This window comes from Mauremys mutica, chromosome 15 (genome assembly GCF_020497125.1).
Source record: "Mauremys mutica isolate MM-2020 ecotype Southern chromosome 15, ASM2049712v1, whole genome shotgun sequence".
Classification (NCBI taxonomy): domain Eukaryota; kingdom Metazoa; phylum Chordata; order Testudines; family Geoemydidae; genus Mauremys; species Mauremys mutica.
This window is the reverse complement of record NC_059086.1, coordinates 27,242,515-27,255,178: the sequence shown is the minus strand read 5'-3', so window position 1 is coordinate 27,255,178 and position 12,664 is coordinate 27,242,515. Positions and strand designations below refer to the sequence as shown.

Sequence of the window (12,664 nt, the reverse complement as noted above, 5' to 3'; positions counted from 1 at the left end):
TTCATTTTGAAGAAACAGAACTTTCTGATGGAAAACTGTTCCATTAAATAATTTTGGACAAGCTCTGCACAAGTCTCTGCATGCCATACAGATCTCAGTCCCATTGTTCATGAGGACATTAGGTCACTTTCTATAGAATTCAGTCAGCTCCACCCAGTGGGGACTTGCCGGTGGCTGCTTGGAGAGGCCATTCACATTGAGGTTCTTTCCTAGGGCTGGATCTAAAGCTCCTGTTGGGAATTACAATCCCTGCCATCGTAGTTCTGGCTGTGGTACTTTATCTTCTGGGAAAGAAAGGTGGGTATGACAGTGAGGCCAAGCCGTATTATCAAATGTAGACAGATGTGGCAGAGACAACCCTGCAGCGTGTCTGGGACTGGGAAGAGAGATGATCAAAGACACAATGAAATTTATCATTTGTTTTTGGGGAGCTGGCTAGAGAGAGAGATCAAAGAGATCATAGAATATCAGAGATGGAAGGGACCTCAGAAGGTCATCTAGTCCAACCCCCTGCTCAAAGCAAGACCAATCCCCCACAAAATCATCCCAGCCAGGGCTTTGTCAAGCCTGACCTTAAAAACCTCTAAAGAAGGACATTCCACCACCACCGTAGGTAACCCATTCCAGTGCTTCATCACCCTCCTAGTGAAAAAGTTTTTCCTAATATCTAACCTAAACCTCCCCCACTGCAACTTGAGACCATTACTCCTTGTTCTGTTGTCAGGTACCACTGAGAACAGTCTAGATCCATCCTCTTTGGAACCCCCTTTCGGGTAGCTGAAAGCAGCTATCAAATCCTCCCTCATTCTTCTCTTCTGCAGACTAAATAATCCCACTTCCCTCAGCCTCTCCTCATAAATCATGTGCTCCAGCCCCCTAATTATTTTTGTTGCCCTCTGTTGGACTCTTTCAAATTTTTCCACATCCTTCTTGTAGCATGGGGCCCAAAATTGGACACAGTACTCCAGATGAGGCCTCACCAATGCCTAATAGAGGGGAATGATCACGTCCTTCAATCTGCTGGCAGTGCCCCTAATTATGCAGCCCAAAATGTCATTAGCCGTCCCGTTGAGCCCGACGATCTAGCCAGTTTTCTATCCACCTTATAATCCATTCATCCAGCCCATACGTCTTTAACTTGCTGACAAGAATACTGTGGGAAAATGATGAATACTGTGGATAGATGATGAATACTGTGGATGATGAAAGGGATTATCATTATGATTATTTGTATTACAGTAGCACCTTGTAGCCCCCATCAGGGATCAGAGACCCATTGCATCCACTGCTGCACAAATTAGTAATAAAGAGGACAGTGCCTGTCCCATACATGGTCACATCTAAGACTCAGTCAGGGGTGTGTGTCTGGATGGAATATCAACACACAGATAACTAAGGCTGAATCCCCAAGTCAGGAAGGGCTCCTAAGTATGTGTCCATGTGTAAGTACTTTCCTGAATCAGGGCCTAACAGCTCTGAAAATAGAGCTCTGGGCACAGCTCTGCCCTGCCAACCTTTCCTCACACAGTGTCCCCAGCCCAAGCTTTCAAAGCACTCAATTGTTATCACCCCAACAATCTCGAGACTGGCTTAAAACTCATGGGATTTCCAACAAGTCATCAAAGTGGGTTCTTTGTATTTTCCTGTGGGATTTGATCTTTGTGGGGTCTCTCAGATCACATTTTGAGTCATTTCTCTCCAAACACGGGGACTATAAATTTACATTTTTTTAAAATGGAAGCCGAGTTTCTCACTGAACCCCCTGACTGGGGCTTTATGTAGAACATTAAATGCTGTGAGACTGGCACTAAAACGGTCAGACTTGGCCACACCACTCCCGGGGGCAGTCAGTGGGGCTGGTGGAGGAGAGCGCTGGGCTGGGCTGTGGGGATTGGGCTCTGCATCAATACGATGATGAATTTGGGCCACATCACTCAGTTTCTGTCTCTGTCTCTCTCTCTCTCTCCCCACGAGGAAACATGACCATGTCTGATATCACATTGTTTCTCTGCCTTCCAGTCATGTCTCTACCAAGGGATCAAAGGTAGGAGGAGATTATTCCCTCTCCTGTCTTGTTTCCATTCTGGGTCCTTTCTCTCTGCCTCACTGAAGGACCAACTTGGCCACTCCAGCCTCACAGTGGAGCTCAGCTCTCCGGCTGTGGGGAGCGGGGGTCCAAAAAAGAGTCACCATGGCTAAACAACAAGGAAAAAGAAGCAGTGAGAGGCAAAAAGTATCCTTTAAAAAGTGGAAGTTAAATCCTAGTAAGGAAAATAGAAGGGAGCATGAACACTGGCAAATGAAGTGTAAAAATACAATTAGGAAGGCCAAAAAAGAATTTGAGGAACAGTTAGCCAAAGACTCAAAAAGTAATAGCACATTTTTTTTAAAGTACATCAGAAGCAGGAAGCCTGCTAACCAACCAGTGGACCACTGGATGATCAAGGTGGTAAGGGAGCACTCAAGGATGATAAGGCCATTACGGAGAAACTAAATGAATTATTTGCATTGCTCTTCATGGCTGAGTATGTGAGGGAGATTCCCAAACTGGAGCCATTCTTTTAGGTGACAGATCTGAGGAACTGTCCCAGATTGAGGTGTCATTAGAGGAGGTTTTGGAACAAATTGATAAATTAAACAGCAATAAATTGCCAGGACCAGATGGTATTCACCCAAGAGTTCTGAAGGAACTCAAATGTGAATTTGCAGAACTACCAACTGTGGTCTGTAGCCTATCATTTAAATCAGCTTCTGTACCAGATGCATCCAAAGAAGTGGGCTGTAGCCCACGAAAGCATATGCTCAAATAAATTTGATAGTCTCTAAGGTGCCACAAGTACTCCTGTTCTCTTTGTACCAGATGACTGGAGGATACCTAATGTGATGCCAATTTTTAAAAATAGCTCCAGAGGTGATCCTGGCAATTACAGGCCTGTAATCCTGACTTCATTACTGGGCAAACTGGTTGAAACTATAAGAACAATATTGTTAGACATATAGATGAACATAATTTGTTGAAGAAGAGTCAAGATGGTTTTATTAAAGGGAAATCATGCCTCACCAATCTACTAGAATTCTTTGAGGGGGGTCAACAAGCATGTGGACCAAGGAGATCCAGTGGATATACTGTACTTAGATTTTCAAAAAGCCTTTGACAAGGTCCCTCACGAAAGGCTCTTATGCAAAGTAAGCTGCCACGCAATAAGAGGGAAGGTGCTCTAGTGGATTGGTAACTGGTTAAAAGGTAGGAAACAAAGGGTAGGTATCAATGGTCAGTTCTCAGAATGGAGAGCGGTTAATAGTGATGTCCCCAGGGTCTGTTCTGGGACCAGTCCTATTCAACATATTCATAAATTATCTGGAAAAAGGGGTAAACAGTGAGGTGGCAAAATTTGCAGGTGATACAAAATTACTAAAGATAGTTAAGACCCAGGCAGACTGCGAAGAGCTACAAAAGGATCTGTCAAAACTGGGTGACTAGGCAACAAAATAGCAGATGAAATTTAATGTTGATTAATGCAAAGTAACGCACATTGGAAAGCATAATCCAAGCTATAAATATAAAATGATGGGATCTAAATTAGCTGTTACCACTCAAGCAAGAGATATTGGAGCCATTGTGGACAGTTTCTGAAAACATCCACTCAATGTGCAGTGGCACTCAAAAAAAAAAAGGAACAGAGTGCTGGGAATAATTAAGAAAGGGATGATAATAGGACAGAAAATATCATGGTGCCCATATCTTGAATACTGTGTGCAGATGTGGTCGCCCCATCTCAAAAAAGATATATTGTAATTGGAAAAGGTTCAGAAAATTACAACAAAAATGATTAGGGGTATGGAATGGCTTCCGTATGAGGAGAGATTAATAAGACTGGGACTTTTCAGCTTAGAAAAGAGATGGCTAAGGGGAGATATGACTGAGGTCTATAAAATCATGACTGGTGTAGAGAAAGTATTGTTTACTACTTCTCATAATACAAGAACTATGGGTCACCAAATGAAATTAGTAGGCAGCAGGTTTAAAACAAATAAAAGGAAGTATTTCTTCACACATCGCACAGTCAACCTGTGGAACTCCTTGCCAAAGAATGTTGTGAAGGCCAAGGCTATAATAGGGTTCAAAAAAGAACTAGATAAATTCATAGAGGAAAGGTCCGTCAATGGCTATTAGCCAGGATGGGCAGGAATGGTGTCCCTAGCCTATATTTGCCAGAATCTGGGAATGAGAACAGGGGGTGGATCACTTGATGATTACCTGTTCTGTTCATGTGGCCATTGTTGGAAGACAGGATACTGGGCTAGATGGACCTTTGGGCTGACCCAGTAGGGCCATTCTTATGTTCTTATGTTTATTCTGGAGGAATTTTTGAAAAGGCCAGGGCAGAATGAACTTCCTGGTCGGGATGGGATCTGGGGATTAGGAGGAGACACTTTAAGGAAGGGGTATGCCAAAGCAGCATGTTCCCATCAAATTCACTGGCACCAGAGCGACTTCATTTGAAAATCACCCCCGGGGGTTTCAAAGACTGAAAGTGACCCTGTTTTACACTCAGGGTGTGTTGGGGCTGGTCGGCCACAAAGTGGCACTGAGTGACCCAGCCAGCTCCCTTGAACTGGGTCTCTTCTTTGGGGCATGGCTGGAAGTGGCCAGGCCTGGCTTGGAACCAAGGGTCTCCAGTCCATCCAGCTGTTGTGACTAACACCCAATGTTAGCTCCATCAGCTGCAGAGGGTTTAGTGCAAGGTTCAGCACGTTCACACACAGACGTGCCCTGAAACACCCACAGATGGTTCCCTCACAGCGGCCCGTGATTTCGTTGTGGGTCTGTTCATGGGGCAGCCGTAGCGCTCCCCTGCCTGATGGCGAGAACCAGGCAGCAGGAACACCCGTGGAGATTCAGTGCACACCATATGTGTGAACAATGTGCTGTGCAGAGGGGGCTCTGAGCTGATCACTTCTGCAGCACAGACCAGCGGGACCAACTCATTGGCTGCCCTCAGTGTCAGGGGAGTTGCTGAGTGCTGCTGGTTCACTGTCTGCTCACCACCCTGTCAGGGGGTTCTCAGGGACCCCTTCCCCACCCTTCACACACACAAACTCTGCAGGGACCCCAAAGAGAATGTCTAAGGGTTGCTCCCGGTTGCTCTTGTGCCAGCATCTGCCATTCAGGGCTCCCCCCGACTCCTGCTCCCTTTCCCCTCTATTCCTTCTGCAGCCAGCCACCCTTCTGAGGGCCACAGCACCCATACACTGGTTCCAGGGCCAGCTCCAGGCACCAGCATTCCAAGCTGATGCTTGGGGCGGCAGTCTGCAAGGGGCGGCAGTCCCTGTTGTTCTGCCCCCAAGCTATGTTTAGCTGTCCGCGGCAGCTTCAGCTAAACATAGAAGCTGCCGCCGAATTGCCGCGGCCACAGAAACGCACCTGCCGCCCTAAGGGGACAGGGACTGCCCCCGCTGCCTGTGGCGGCAATTCGGCACGCTGCTTGGGGCGGCGAAAACTGTAGAGCTGGCCCTGACTGGTTCTAAAGCTGCCTGCCCCATGCTGGCCTCACTGCTACGTAGCTGGGAGCATATTCATGAGCTGCACATTGCTCCAAGAGGGATTCCAGGAAATCTACATGGTCCCGACCCAGACAGACATGATAAGGGGAGAAGCCTGGGGGTGGGACAGAGAGTTCCCAGGTGGGAGATGAGGCAATCCATGGGGTGACCAGCTGGACACAGAGAAGGAAAGGCGCATGGGGAGACTAGAGGCAGTTTCCAGACTATGCCAGTGTCCAACCCAGCCTGGGTCCCCAGTGCAGCAACTCTGCCAATAAAACTTGTGGGGGTAATGGGGACATGACACATGGACTCTCAGTACTGGGAGCCCCCACTCCAACTTCCAGCAGGATATGTTCCCTGCCTTCCTCCTGTGCCCCCCACCTGTAGGGCTCCTTAGCTGCCTCTCTTCAAATATTCTTTTCCTCCTTCTTCCTGCCTTATGACCAGTCTCTCTCTACAAACACTCCCACCTTGCTCTCCTCGGACATGGGAGCTGGTTAGCAGACTAGGCCAGAAGTGGGGCTCTGAGGCTGTATTTCCACAATATGCAAATACATTAAAGTCGAGCCTTAACAATGCATGTTCAGCCTTTCTGCACTGAGGAGACCTGCGCCAAAAATCCTGTTTTATTTGGGTGAAAAAATTTCAAATAAACAATTTTCTGACTAAAAATTTCTAAGTGAAACAAAACAAAAGTGTCCATTCAAAAGAAAACAAAATGAATATTTTGTTTAAGATTTTTTTCATTGAAAATTTCATTGGATTTAATAGTTTGGCCAAACATTTTATTTTGGTTAAACTATTGTTCATGAACAAAAAAATCTGTTGAAAAATGACACCCAGTTCTAACTTTGTGAAAATGACCAGGTTCTCTTCTGTCCTAGAGTATCAGGAATTTTCAGTTCCTCGCTCCCCCCCCCCCCCCATCTTAACTCCATGCTGACCTAGTGGGGTTTTGGTTAGTTGGTTCTGTGCCATTTTGCTGAAGTAGAACAGGACGTTCAAGTCTCATCTTTATTAAATGTTCCCTCTGTAAATGGTAAAGCCACCATGTTCCCTGATTATCCAGAAGTTGGATTTGCTGCCTTTCCACTGAGTGTGAGCTGATTGGAGATGTAAGGTCCTAGTAGGAAAACAAGCCATGGGAAGAAATCTCCTCACAGCTGGACCTCTGAAAACAGACTCAGTGTCACCAAGGTGACAGAGAGAGAGCACACGGTGTCACTGATACCCCCTGTCCTTATTACTCCCCACAGAGAACGAGCCCAGCATGACACCAGCAACTCTGCTGAAGATCATATTCAATGTAAGAGTTTTTGTAGAGTATCAGGGTTACCAGAGTTGGGGGAGAAATGTGGGGGCTGGGGGAAAATGTGTTAATTGGTGGGGGATGGACAGATCCCACTGTCTGATCAGACTGTCTGGCCAAGAGTTACAACAACAAATTGCCTGGGATCAAACTGAATTATGAGAAAGAGATCTCAGGATGCCAGGGCTCATGCAGCTGAGTCCCTCCGGTTCCTTTGTTCCACCCTTTGCCTGTAATCCCCAGTCCTGTGTTGCCAAGGCTTAGGGGACTGAGCCAAAGTGTTACCATTTCCAGTCCTTCATGGAAAGGGCACATCCCGGGGAAAGCTCCCAATGGAAAGTGTTCCACCGCCTTCCCTGAGAGCTGGGTGCAAGAGTGCCTCGTGGGAGCTGTAGTCCAGGTGTCTACTGCTCCTGGTCTCCTCTTTGAGCCAGGCTCTCTGACTCTCCCATGATGCACCACTTTCTCCCTTTTTGGTGACTGGAACTAATACATCGTGGGAGTCCCTGGTTGCAGTGCATCATGGGAGATGAAGCCCAGCGATCCAGCCCTCCTGCAGGGGACAATATGAGCACACTGCAACTAAACTACAAGTCCCATGTGGCACCATGGTGGTATTTTGAATCAGAATATTTCTAGATTTCGCCAAAATATTTCAGTTTTGGGGACCTTCTTTTTTGAACAAAATCTTGAAATTTTCTGCTGAAAGCCGACTCTGTTTGTGACTAAATAACTCTGTCAAAAACCCAGACAGACCGTTTACTGAACATCTTCAACAGCCATGTTAAATACTCTCTTCTGGTATCCCCAGCAACTCTGCTCAGGATCAAGCTCCATTATACTCAGTGCTGCCTATGGGGGAGCCCTGGCTGGGGGAAAGGTGGGAGCTGGGGGGGTTATAATTCGTGCCCAGCAAAGTGCCTTCCCTTAGAGGCATTTACACCCAAATGACCATGTGTAACTGTCATTCTCTCCCCAGACGCCTCCGTGAATTGGTTGAGAAGCTCCTGGGTGAGTCACAGCTTTTAATAATGACAAAGCGTAGTGATAGAAAAGAGCGATTTGTTTGCCTATTCCAGCTCAGCAGTGACCCATGGGCTTGAAACATGGATTTACTCAGGATTCCCAGGGTTCAGATTGTGTCTGTTACCTTGGTCTCACTGCTGCTACCTCCCTCTACCCAGGAGCAGGTAGCTGACTCCCACATCTGCTGTTAGCCTTGCTAGTCAGACCCTGCCCCCTCAGACACACAGACCCACATCCAGGCAAGAGGAAAACATCCTTCCCAAACTCCACACCACAGCGATAGGGAAGAATCCTCCACAGCTTGAAAATCTAACCGGATACAGAGGGGCTTTCCCCACCAGCCTCTGCAGTCAGACAAACAACCAAATCCCCCAGGCAAGTTTGAAAACCTCCTTTGAAATATTACCCAAGTGGGAATCAGCTCTAGTGAGAAGCCCCAGCACCACTCACTGCTAACCCTGTGCCTCACTGGGAAGAAAGACAGGCAATGGGTGAAATCCTGGGAGTTTCACATTGACATCAATGAGGCAGGATTTCCCCCAATGGGTTTGCATGCAATGTAGGTGTCAGTGGGGTGTGCATGATCTCACACTGCTAACAGCAGCTGTGCGGTGGTGTACACGCCATGGGTATCATGGTAGTTGCAGGGAAAGCTGCTAACACAGAGCTTCCTTCCCCTAATTGCTTCCTCGTGATAATTATTTGTCCACACTCCAGCTGATATTGGCAATGAACAATAACCTTAAATTTTTATTTCTCATCCTCTAAAGCAGTGGTCTCCAAACCTTTTTAATCGTGCACCCCTATCAGTAAAAAATTTTTGAGCACGCACCCCCCGCCACACCGGAACAAAACAAAATAAAAAAAACAAGGAGCTTGGACTCCTGCCCAAACTGCCAAAGCAAAAAAAAAAACATTCTTCCTGCCACGCACCCCCCAGGATCCTCTTGCGCCCCCCTGGGATGTGCGCACCCCACTTTGGAGACCACTGCTCTAAAGATCCATAGGAGGAGCTTTGGTCACTGAAGTTCTCTCCTAGTATTTTTTTTTATTATGTAACTAAAATGCTCAGTAAAATCTGAGCATTTAAAGCAATGTCACAAAGGGAGGAAGTGTGTGCTGCTATTATGGAAGCATAGTTGGTCTCCTCGGAGTTAAAGGTAAAGTTAGCATCCTGTTATGAGTCTGATTTTCACACACACACACACACACAAATCCATTCCAGCAGATATGAAATTTGATAACCACATCTCATCACCAAGGAGATCTTGTCCTGAAAGTTTGGGTCAAAGAACTCAAGTGATCCCAGAGAGATGTCAAGTATCAGAGGGGTAGCCATGTTAGTCTGGATCTGTAAAAGCAGCAAAGAATCCTGTGGCACCTTATAGACTAACAGACGTTTTGCAGCATGAGCTTTCGTGGGTGAATACCCACTTCGTCGGATGCAAGAGAGATGGAGTCTCATTCACTTTCTGCAAATTTTGCTACTATTACTTTGGCTGTTCTTATACTAACAAATGCCAGTTTATCCCTTAGAGATTTTAGTAAATGATTGTAGGACAGGATATTGCTTATAAAGATATTTAAGACTCCTGTGAATTCAGAAGCTGGTTTAACTCTATCAAAATTATATATAGAGATTTCCCTTTGACCCAAGCAGTGAGCCAATATTCTGGGTCTTGTGCATAGTTACATTGAGAGGAGAAAGTGATGACAGAGTCAGGCATGTTTGTTGATGCAACCCTACTTATTTACATAACAGCTACAAAGTCCTGTTTCCCTGAACACAACGGGACCAGACAACAGGAGGCACTTTCTTTGATCCCAGCTCCAAGCCTCTTTCCAGCCAGCACTCTGCCCAAAAACTCTCTTTCCCTCTCAGCTTTCAGTATCCTGCTCCAAGTGCTCCTCTGGCTGTGTCTGGCTTTCTTATTGCTTTTGAGATATTTCTGCTGCTTCTATCACATAGCATGACTCTGCTTTTCTTATCAGACCCAAAGGAACCCTCTTGGGCCACATGGCCCTGTCCTGCCCATGCTCTTCTGCGGTCTTCTCCTTGGGTGGTAGTTTTCCATTGCTTCAGCTGAGACTAAATAAAGGGGCATTTAAGGTTCCCTTATTTAGCTTGAGTGGAAGGTGGCTATCACAGCCACCAATTTCAGCAAGTAGTTGTGATTGCCCATAGATCTAAGACATGCTTGTTGGGAGCCACTTAATCTCTAATAGAACAATAGAATAATAAAAAGTGCTTGGAGCCATTATAAATATTGTCATTAATAACATCAATCATTAAGATATCAAACTGGACTGGAAACAACTACACTGCCTACAGCATAGATGAATCCTTATTTCAGATAAGATAAGCCATGAAAAAGGCTAATGAAGTCCTAGGATGCATCAGAGGAGGTATTTCCAGAAGAGACAGGGAAGTGTTATTACCATTCTGCAATGCACTGGTGAGACCTCATCTGGAATGCAGGGTGCAGTTCTGGTCTTCCATGTTTAAGAAAGATTAATTCAAACTGGAACAGGTGCAAAGGAGGGCTACTAGTATGATCTGAGACATGGAGAACCCATCTTATGAGAGGAGACTCAAACAATTGGCTTGTTTAGCCTAACCAAATGAAGGCTGAGGGGGGATATGATTGCTCTCTATAAATACATCAGAGTGACAAATACCAAGGAGGGAGAGGATTTATTTATGTTAAGTGAATGTGGGCACAAGAACCAATGGCCATTAACAAGTTTAAGCTTGAAATTAGAAGAAAGTTTCTAACCATCAGAGGAGTGAAGTTCTGGAACAGCCTCCCAAGGGGAGTAGGGGGTAAAAATGTAACTGGCTTGATAAGTTTATGTGGGGGATGGTATGATGAGATGGTACAATCGTATGTAGCCGATCTGCAACTGCTAGCAGCAAATATCTCCAATGGCTGGTGATGGGACACTAGATGAGGCAGGCTCTGACTTACTACAGAGAATTTGTAGCCAGGTGTTTGGCTGGTGGGTCTCTCCCACATGGTCAGGGTCTAACTAATCACTATTTTTGGGGTCAGGAAGGAATTTTCCCCCAGGTCAGATTGGCAGAGACTATGGGGTGTTTTTGTCTTCCTCTGCGTGGGTACCTTGCAGATTTAAACTACCGTAAATTGTGGAGTCTCTGTAACTTGAAATCTTTAAATCATGATTTGAGGACTTCTGTAACTCAGTGAGAGGTTAGGGGGCCTGCTGTAGGAGTGGGCGGGTGAGGTTCTGTGGCCTGCAACATGAACGAGGTTAGAGTAGATGATCATATGGTCCCTTCTGACCTTAAAGTCTATGAGTCTATAATAACACCCCATCACAGGGAGACCTGGCACCAACTCAAGGGGGCTGGCTGGCATGGAGAGAGGGAGAAGGGCTCCTCTGCCCAGCTGGGAGGTGTCAGGGCAAAGCCCAGCTGTCTGGGAGCAGAAAAGGGCCAGACCAAGGCTGGGGAGGGGAAAGCTGAGCTGCCTGCCTCACAGGGATTGATGTAGGAAGCGGGGCCATTGGTGTTTCCCAGCCTAGATGCCCATTAGAACTGCTCCTGAGGTACAGATAGCAGTGCTGTCAGATGGACATTTTCTGGCTTCATTTCTCTGGCATTAGGCTGGTTTAGCAGAAGAGTAACATTACTGTGTTTTATCTTAAAGCATCCACCACCCCAGAGAGAAGAGACATTGACATACGCGATCATCGCTCTGCAGCGGGAGACATGTCATTAATGCTCCGCTGGCTGAAATGCAGGACTCATCGTTGTGCAGCGGCATCACAGAACCTCCCAAAATCACAGGCAACTGTAACCCAGGCTTTGCAGCAAGGAAGTGGGGAACCTTCTCTGGGGCCACAGCAGTACAATGCACAGCACCCCAAAGTGCTGTAAGACACTGGAATATTCTTAGGGCAAATGCTGCCTGTTTGCCTTTTGGAAAAAAGTCACTGGCTGCTGCCGGCACCAGGTCCCCCACTAACCTCCCAGGCTGCCCTGGACCCCACATCCCCCTGAAGTATGGGCCCCCCCAAAGCCCAAACATTGGTGGAGCCAGGCCCACATTCCTAACTATTGATGACACACAGGTACCATGGGCCCATATAACTCACCGTCTATGAAGGGAAAAAAACTATATTTTACAGTGCTTTTCAGAAATCTATTGTGACATTCTGTTAATTGGGGGAGCACCCAGTAACCCCCCACATTCCTTATCTGCATATAATCGCGATCTCACATATAAAGCATACCTTGTAAGGTATCAGGGAAAAGGTTATGATCTGCTGAAAGTCATTTCTCTCTCCATATATGTATATCTTTAATGCATGCGAAGTTATGAGGATTGTGTTGTATGTGGTCACTAAAGCATGCTGTAAGTTGGGGAATCAACCAGATATTAGCTCCCCAGAGGCAACAGCAAGGAAAGTAACCAATGCTAAGGCAAGGTGTGAAACAACCCATCAACAGCCGTTGATCAGCAAGGAAACTACAATGCAATGACTCACCTGCATGAGGCCACACCAGGGGGGTTGCTCAGATTTGCCTGGAGACTCAGCAATGCCCCCCAGACATTCCTGGACATGTGTTCTACAAGCACATAGACTGAGGGTATAAAACTGAAAACAACAGGCTCAGGCTCGGCCTTTCTCCTTCACTCACCTACACTGCAAGTGTAACACAGAAACCGCGGTCATTGGCTGGAAGGATCAACCCGGGGACCTTTGGAGCTTAATGCATGCACCTCTAACTGCCTGTGAGCAGACTCATTTAATTCT

General features: G+C 46.4%; 1 long non-coding RNA gene across 1 annotated transcript; it reads left to right on the top strand.

Moving 5' to 3' along the window:
- Positions 1–225: 225 nt before the first annotated feature.
- On the top strand, positions 226–12,085 carry LOC123350640. Its single transcript, XR_006573786.1, has 5 exons — positions 226–297; positions 2,020–2,044; positions 6,804–6,853; positions 7,836–7,867; positions 11,554–12,085. It is a non-coding gene; the product is annotated as an uncharacterized LOC123350640 (long non-coding RNA).
- Positions 12,086–12,664: the final 579 nt, after the last annotated feature.